The sequence below is a fragment of the Cyprinodon variegatus genome, unplaced genomic scaffold (assembly GCF_000732505.1).
Source record: "Cyprinodon variegatus isolate N-32 unplaced genomic scaffold, C_variegatus-1.0 Scaffold450, whole genome shotgun sequence".
Lineage (NCBI taxonomy): Eukaryota > Metazoa > Chordata > Actinopteri > Cyprinodontiformes > Cyprinodontidae > Cyprinodon > Cyprinodon variegatus.
In genome coordinates, this window is record NW_015150903.1 from 292,813 (window position 1) to 301,823 (window position 9,011).

Consider the following 9,011-nt stretch of genomic DNA (forward strand, 5'->3'; position numbering starts at 1 on the left):
ATTTATGTCCTTGTGTTTTGTGCTTTATTAATAAACTCTGTTGAACTTTTACCCCGTTTCCGTGTGTGTTCTGCATTTTGGGCTTTACTCAGAGACCCATCATGACACATACATTATGGGATAAATTCAATTACACCTTTAATTCAAAATATAAGAATTTATTACATTTTGACTCATCTTAAACAGCTTAGTGAAAATTTGTCTTAGACAAAAAATTTTTTAATAGTCTATTGAAATTTTGCTAAAACTGTAAAGCTAAATTTATGTGACTTAAAAAACTGGAAGAACATAAATGGGCAAGTGGAGATATAAAAAGGGACTGGAAAAAAAATGATGCCATGATGCTTGAAATTTAGAAATTAGGTCAAATTAGATTAAAAAAAAATAAGTTAGAAGAACTGACATGTATTCCAACCAATTAAAAACACTTACCCGTGAGTAAAGACAAAATTATATTCAAAATAAATATTCTATTTAGAAATAATCTGATCATTGCTTGGCCAAAAGATCAATAACAATAAACCATAATGGCACATTAATGTCATTAAGGAGAATATTAACAAAGTTTGATTTAACCAAGGGTGGCAAGTAGCAAGCTTTTTGGTAGTTGTATTGTTTGGTCATATTTTAAGATTGTAGAGGAGCAAAAATACATAACTTCATATAACAGTTTCAACCTTCATTGAAATAACATTTTTCATAATGTAACATTATAGACACAATCTAAAATACATTAGCATCAGTCTTAAAAGACCACTAGCCTTGGCTCAGCAACATAGGTGGCTTTAGAAGCACATCAAAACATGAGAAAATAAAAACATACAACATAAAATTTCCTCACCCTAAACTATTATTGCCTACCTCTGCCAGACATAGTGCCAGCGTTGAATTACAGCCAGGCTTGGCCAAGCCGTATGGCAGTGTAGTTAGCAAGAATGAATATTTGCAGCTTGTTTCTCTAGATGTCTCCTCCTGTCATTGATTATGTAGGAAGCAGGCTGTATGTATCCTTGCATATATTTGAAGAAAGTAGCCTGCTTTGCAGTAAATGGACATTCTTGAGTGCGTGGATGTCTGGTAGTTGCAGTGCAAAAAAGAGATGTCTGTGCCTGTTACATCGAGTACTCTTCGATGGTTCAAACAAACATGTGCTACAACATCTGCAAACTTTAATGACAACTTTGAGATTCTATGACAGAAAAAAGCTATTTTCAAATTAGGATGTTATTCTCATGGATTAGGTGATGATAAAACTATTTAGTTCAGACATGTTGCATTTCTATTTTCTATACACCAGCGGCTTTGTCCTTGAACAAAATAATGAAACAAATGTTACACCCAATTTAGTTACTACAAGCCAAGATGAAGATGGCAAGAAAGATGACCTAGAAAGACAATTCAGCCTTATGACAGGAGCAGTCCCTCAAGATTTCAACACCACAAAATGAGGATCCACAAAACTTAATTCAACAGTTTATTTTTATTTATTTAAACTATTTATAAAAGCATTGTAATATTTATTTCACCAAAAGATGACAACAAAAGTTGTGTTTTTGCTGTAACACTGACTGACTGACCAAAGTTTAAAGGCTTTCAACATTAGAAGCAGCCAGTCAGCTGTGTAGAAGCTCAATCAGCAAGGTGATCTGTATTGCCAGTGTTCATCTAAAACCTTGTTGGAAATAACAGGTGATCTTAAACCCACATACTATGTACTTAAAACTACTAATGGACTTTTAAGGTGGCATGTCTTGTCCTACATTGATGTTGTTTGGATGTGCAGCTTTTTTGTTAGGTTTAAAGCTAGCTAATGTAACATTTCTTATTTTGTGGTGGATTCATTTGTATAATTACTACTCTGTTTTAGTTACCCTATTTTTTTCATCATTACATTAAATTTGTCATGAACAGGGTAATGCATGGATAATTTTTATTTCAGTAGGTGCAAAGGGATGATTTGTTTTATATTGGGTAAAAACTTTTTGCTGTGTCTGACTTGGTACTCTATTGCTCACTGTTAATTTAATATTTAAATTTAGTAGATTTATCTTGTTTTCCCCGATGCAGGAATTTAATTTAGCAAAGCTAAAGCTTCATGAACAATGTTCATTTGATCAGCTCACTTACATCTTTGCTTGTATATTAAAAAATAGAAAACCCTTATAGCATCCCAATAAAAATTTTGAACATATTGTGCAACAAAAGAAAGAGCACATTGTAAAATAATAGTCAAATCAATTGCTTCATGCCTTATTTAATTTTGCCAGAAGACTATTTTTCTAAAGAATGGATTTTACATGGGGCTGCTCAGTGGCGCTGTGGGTAGCACTGCTGCATTGCAGCAAGAAGGTTCTGGGTTCTGGACTCCCGGCCCAGATTCTTTCTGCATGGAGTTTGCATGTTCTCCCTGAGCATGCGTGGGTTCTCTCCGGGTACTCCGGCTTCCTCCCACAGTCCAAAAACATGACTGTTAGGTTAATTGGCTTCTCTAAATTGTCCTTAGGTGTGAGTGTGTGTGTGTGTGTGAATGGTTGTTTGTCCTCTCTGTCTCTGTGTTGCCACTGGCGACCTGTCCAGGGTGTACCCCGCCTCTCGCCCATTGACTGCTGACCCCACTCGGGACAAGCGTGTCAGATAATGGATGGATGGATGGATTTTACATGAAAATAGAAGAAAACTACTTAAGCTGAGTGTTTTGAAGGTAACAAACTGCATCTAAAATTCACATAAAAATCTGGCCACTAGCATAGAAAGTGGTTTAAATTGTGGTAGGATGCAAGCAGGTCAGATTAGAGTTAAACTTGACAAATTTCTAGTAAAGTGTGAGATATAACACAGATGAAATGTTGGATTGGGAAGAGTCATAAATGCTAAGTTTTACACTGGGTAGCATTTGATTAACAATGTGTTGTGTATGGGGCCAGAGATATGTTTCCCCTTACCTTTCCAAAAGGATTAATGCTACGTCCACACCTAAAGCAGCAGAGGCAGAAGAAGCAGCTAGTTTACATGCAAAGTCAATAGTTGACACACATCAAGACGTAGCAATAGGTTCTGTAGCACGTTTTGAGCCGCAGGAGCAGCACATCTGAGCAGCTAAACCAGCACCTCACTGCAGCTTCTGAGCATCAGACTCACGGGATGCACTGCGAAAGCAGCAGCTTCTGGAGTTGGAGTTGCTCTACATGCCACATCAACCAATCAGAGAAGCTGATCTGGGAGCTGGCAGGGAGACGGACACAGCACTTCTGATGGAGATTGCTATGATCCCTCCTCCAAAACAGTTTATTAAGATCTAAATTAACTTAAAATCTGCCAGCAAAACATGTTAGATTTTATAACCCTGGTGCCTGCAGTTTGGAATACGTGCATCAAAAACGCTAACATCTACTTCCAGCCCTTATGGATTCTGTGTTTTGCAACTTCTAGATGTCCCTCATACTTGGTTTAAATAGCTTACTGTAACTGCGCCACTATCATGGAGTTAGGCTCTACAGAACTCTGTTAATGAGCTAACATTTGAGTCAAGTGTGATTAAGCACAAACACATTTAAGAGTAAGAGGACACTGGTCCTTAAGGAATGGAGTTTGAGGGCAATGGGGGATGAAGAACGACTCATGATATTGGCAGCAGGATAAGATCAAAAAAGGTGCTTGCAAACTTTTTGGATAGACGTGTTTTTTTTTTATTTATTTTTTTATTTTTATGTTTCTCTGTGCCAGTGCTACATTATTCCTAAATATAAAACATATATTTCATCACAGCCATGATAAGAGACACTGAAGTTGTGAATGTTTAAATCTGGTAAAATAAAGGATAATGAATACTTCACAGTCAGACTTTTCAGCATATGGCACTGAGGAACTGTAAGCATCATGACATCTAGCTAAAGGCACTCTAGTGTGCATCCAGGCCTTAAGAGAGAGACTTGCTTAATGGTTAGTGATTAAACATAATAAAGACACATAAAATGAGATACAATTTTTCTCACAGTGATGCCGCCCGGATGAATGCACGCACAGACCTTGGCCATGGGGCGTGCAAGCTGGAAATAATGTTGTGTCTCTATTTCCAATAAAACAAAATAGTAAATTATTTACAGCAGGCCACTGAGTGTGCATCCCCCTCATTTGTATTCCTGTTGTAGCGGTGATAAATGTGACATCATGGTGATGAATGAAGGTGTTGGGGTTTTAAAATCCACTTTTTCTGTAAACCAAGGACAGATGGTTATTTTTTATGTGAGCAGCAGAATAATCAAATTAGATGAGGGGGTCTATTTCGGTAGACAAATTTGCCAGACAAGACAGCGGCTGTTTGAATGTCATAATTAAAAATGTCAATAATAAGCATGTGCTATGAGCTGCTGAGAAGCTATAGATAAATACGTTGGTGAACATAAGTTAAAATAAGAATTGTCTTCATGTTGGAAGGCTAATTAGAAAGCTGTCTATTTCTTCAATTTTTACAAAGAGTATAACTGATTAAATCTTTCTCCACCTCCTGCATTCAACTTACACCACATCTCCGACCTCCTTCTTCTGGCCAATTAAATATCCTGACTCAGCTTAGAGATAGAAAGCAATATTCTGAATGCCACACACTCAGATCCCCACAAAGGGTCATATCTTCAAAAATGTTTCACACAAATGTGTTCTTTAGCCGCAAAGGTCAGAGTATGGTTCTTAAAAAATAAATAGCATTTTATAGCTACTCCAGCAGATGGCACTCATATTGGTTTATTGATGCGCAAGTAGAACTATTTTGTGTTGGGTTGTGCTCTACAGTCTCTTCTGACCGGCTGATTGAACACAGGTGTAACAGCTGAATTACAGTCTCACTGTTGGACGTTAACCCCCTCCCTATATCTGGACTCAAACAGTCATTACTGATGACACCCAATGTAATTGCTAATTTTACGCTTCAGCTGGCACATTTTCCACTCGTCTTTCTCCTAATTCACCTCCCCTTTCTTTTCTGCAGTCTAAGTTATTCGCTGCATGTCTCTATCTTTCACTATGTCTCAATGCTAAGAGCAATTTATAACTGTCTGCATTGCTCAGCTGCCAGTCAACAACCTCAAGGGATGAACTACAAAGAAACAGAGAAAAAGGTCTCTCCTCCTTTTTAGCTCTGTCTCTTGTGTAATTGTATCTGTGCAGCTCCAAGTAACTGTTTGCTCACGTTCTTTCAATTTCAATCTGGATGTAATATGATAACCTGATCGGGTTATGAGCTGATAGATTTTTTTTCCCCATCATATGAACACACTCACTGGAGCAATTTGTGAGTTTATACATTTGTGAGTTACATCGCCTTATTTTAATATTCTTTTTATTATCTTTAATTATTTTTGTTGCCTTTAACAGCAATTTTTTCCCCTTTTTTTCTTAAGTAGACCACATAGAATTTTCTTGCCACAGAAATGTGCTACATAAATAATCCGGCCTTTCCTTATACGTGCCTGATAGGGTCTCAGATTCGTCTCATGCATAAAAACAACTTTTCCCCCAAAAAGAGAAAGAAAGTTGGTTCTCTTCAGAAGGAAACAAATTTCTTAGCTGTGTTTAAGCCACGACAGGCACCAGAGACCTTAAGACCACAGCTACGAACAGCCACATCGACAATGGAGGAGGAGAACATGGACCATTCTGACTCTATGTCTCCAGCCTCCCTCTGGATCTGGGAGAAACTCATCCGGAGGTGGGAGTTGAAGACCGCACTAACAGAAGCATCTACCAGATGTTCCCAACTGACCCTCACAACACACTTAGGCCTGCCAGGTCTGACTGGCTTCCTCCCCTGCCAGCAGATCCAGCTCACCACCAGGTGGTGTTTGGTTGAAAGCTCAGCCCCTCTCTTCTCCCGAGTGTCTGGGAAATGCTACCAGATATAAGATTACACAACTACAAAGTTGATCATCAACCTCCGGCCTAGGGTGTCCTGGTGCCACATGCACTCATGGACACCCTTGTGCTCGAACATGGTTTTCATAATGGACAAACTGTGATTAACACAGAAGTCCTATAACAGAACACCGCTCGTGTTCATATTGGGGAGGCTGTACCTACCGATCACCCCAGTCCAGATCTTACTGCTGCTGTCCACGTGGGCGTTGAAGTCCCCAAGTAGGAAAATGGAGTCCCCAGTTGGAGCACCATCTAATACCCCTCCCAAGCACTCCAAGAAGGCAGGGTACTCTACACCAATGTTGGGCCCATAGGCCGAGACAACTGTAAGAGACCTGTCCTGAAGCCGAAGGTGTAGGGAAGCATGGTCATGAGATCTGAGTAATGACTGAAAGGACAAGATGGTGCATACAAGCGGCTGAAATGAGTTTCCTTCGCAGGGTGGCTGGGTGCACCCTTCGAGATCGGGTGAGGAGCTCGGAGTAGAGTCGATGCTCCTCCAAGTCGAAAGGAGCCAGCTGAGGTGGCTCAGTCATCTATTTCGGATGCCTCCTGGTCGCCTCACTTGGGAGGTGTTCCATGCATGTCCCATTGGGAGGAGGCCTCGTGGAAGGCCAAGGACACGCTGGAGGGACTATGTCTCTGAGCTGGCCTGGTGTCGCCTAAGGGTCACCCCAGAGCAGCTGGAGGAAGTGTGCATGGATTGGGAACTCTGGCCATCTTTGCTTAGACTGCTGCCTCCGTGACCCGGCTCCGGATAAGCGGAAGAAAATGGATGGATAAATGGATGGTGTTTAAGTTGTGTTTTGTTTGATAATGCGGTCTATACTTCCTTTGAGTAGCTACAATTTAGGAACTTTAGGTTCTAATCAATTTTCAATATTTACATTTGTATACTTGCAATATTATTTGATATATTCAGAATCATTTTACCTGAGCCTTTTTCCTGGTGTTGTAGCAAATAGAAAAATATTACACAGGCGGAGGTGGATACTACAGGTGCAGAAAGCAAAAACCCTGCCTACTTTTCCTTCATGCTACTCACTTAACCAGGAACCCCAGTTTGTATATGGAAATAGAAATGGAAATGGTTGGATATAATCTTTTTTCTTTTCTCTCCTTTTATGCACATATCAAGTTGTATTAATATTTTGAAATGTCTCGTGCTTAATGTCAAGTGAGCTGCTAAATATGTGAAGAAACCCCCAACCCTAAAGAAAGGGTAGGTGTAAGTATGTTTATGCATGGTTGCTGTCAAAGTTTGTCTCTGTATTATCCTCTAATTGCCTAGAATCATGTCTGAGGTGTACCCCAACAAATGTCCATTGACCACTAGATAAACAGCAGTCCTATCACCTGAGATGTTGCAAAGATAAAGTAAGTAAGGAAAAATGGATAGTATGCTTTAATCCAAAACAAACTATTTTAAACTCAGCACTATGTTAGGGTTGTTTGCCGCAGTGTTTTTTTTTCCTCCAACATGCGCTCTCTCTTGATTTTGATTAATCTCCCCGGCTTTCCTGTCTTTGCTAAAAGAAACAGCATCCCTGCAGGACGATCCTGCCATCACCATGTTTTTCGATTGTTATGGTGTTTTTTGGAGTGTAGTGTTTTATTTCTACTACACATTTCAATTTGAATGTAGGCCAAAATTTTTGTCATGATCTGACCTGTATCGACTTTTCCTAAAGTTTTCTGTGTCTCCTACATAGCTTTTAGCTTCTATCAGAATATTTCAAGGCGTTTGCTCAGCAATGGTTTTCTAGTTATTCTAAAAACAAAATTCTAAAAAGAAAAACTTAGGTTGTCATGATCCACTCTAAAACTGACCTAATTTTTCATTTCACTCACTTGCCTGACTCTGCCTGGTTTCTAATCATCGCTAATTTAATCCACCTGCGTCTGCTGCTTTATATTCGGCTCAGCCCAGCTATTGGGGCTAGATCGTTGATAATGTTTGTTGGAGTTGTTTCCTTGCCCTTATAACTCTTGCCCTTTCCACTTCTTTCACCTTTGTCACTACAAATATTAATAGGATATAATTTAAATACCGTTTAGAGCCTTATGGTGTGGAAATTTTAGGGACATTAGCAGCAAGCAAGGTAGAAGTTCACATTATAGGGAAGATGCTGTAAAATTACTAAAAATTGAGTAATTTGGTTGATTTAAAAAATATATAAACATGTAATTAAACGTGTACTTTACAAAATAAACACTTATAAATTAAATATAGGTTCTTTATATTATGGGAAATTCAGAAATTCAATGCAATTAAAACATTTTTAAACCAAAAAATTGCTCAACAACGCCACCCTGGGAATTTCACTCAGGGAATGTTACCATCTTTTTAAGGCAAACAGGTTCAGTTATGTAGGGATTGAGACATCTGAGACAGTTTCAAATTTACAAATCATTTATTAAATTCTTTTTGAAATACTTAAAAACCAATTCTTTATAATAACAAAGGACAAAATAAACTACAATAGCTGAGTTTACTGGCAAAAGGTGCCACTGTAGGGACGGCATCCACCAAACACAGCAAACAAAAAAAAAAAAAAACCTTCTAAGCACAAAACACAGTGGGAAAACCCAAGCTCAGGAATCAGGGCACATAGAAGAGGAAGACACCGTTGCCACACGTTGTGCCATATGCCATGATCATGGTTCTTGGACATTGGGAACCAGTCATTTAGTGGAATCCTGATGTCTATTCACTGCTTGCTATTTCAAAGAGGGTAAAGAATCATTTTACTAAAGGTTATTGGTTCTTGACTAAGCAAATCATTTAATAAAACATCATTTGGCAAAATAATGTTTTATTCACCTCATGGATTTGCTTTGTGAAATGGTCTAAAAACATTCCAATTTCTCTAAATTAGTGAAAAGCTAATTTGATCCTATCCTAAATTCTTCCAGATAAACTTTGGTTTTAAAACAAAAGATCTATATTAAACTGTAATATGCTTTTCAACCATGTTCAACCATCCTACCTGTATGGGCATTGAAATTAATATCACAACAAGGCAAGGGAAGGCAAGGCAAATTTATTTGTATAGCACAATTCAGTACAAAGACAATGCAAAGTGCTTTACATGATTAAA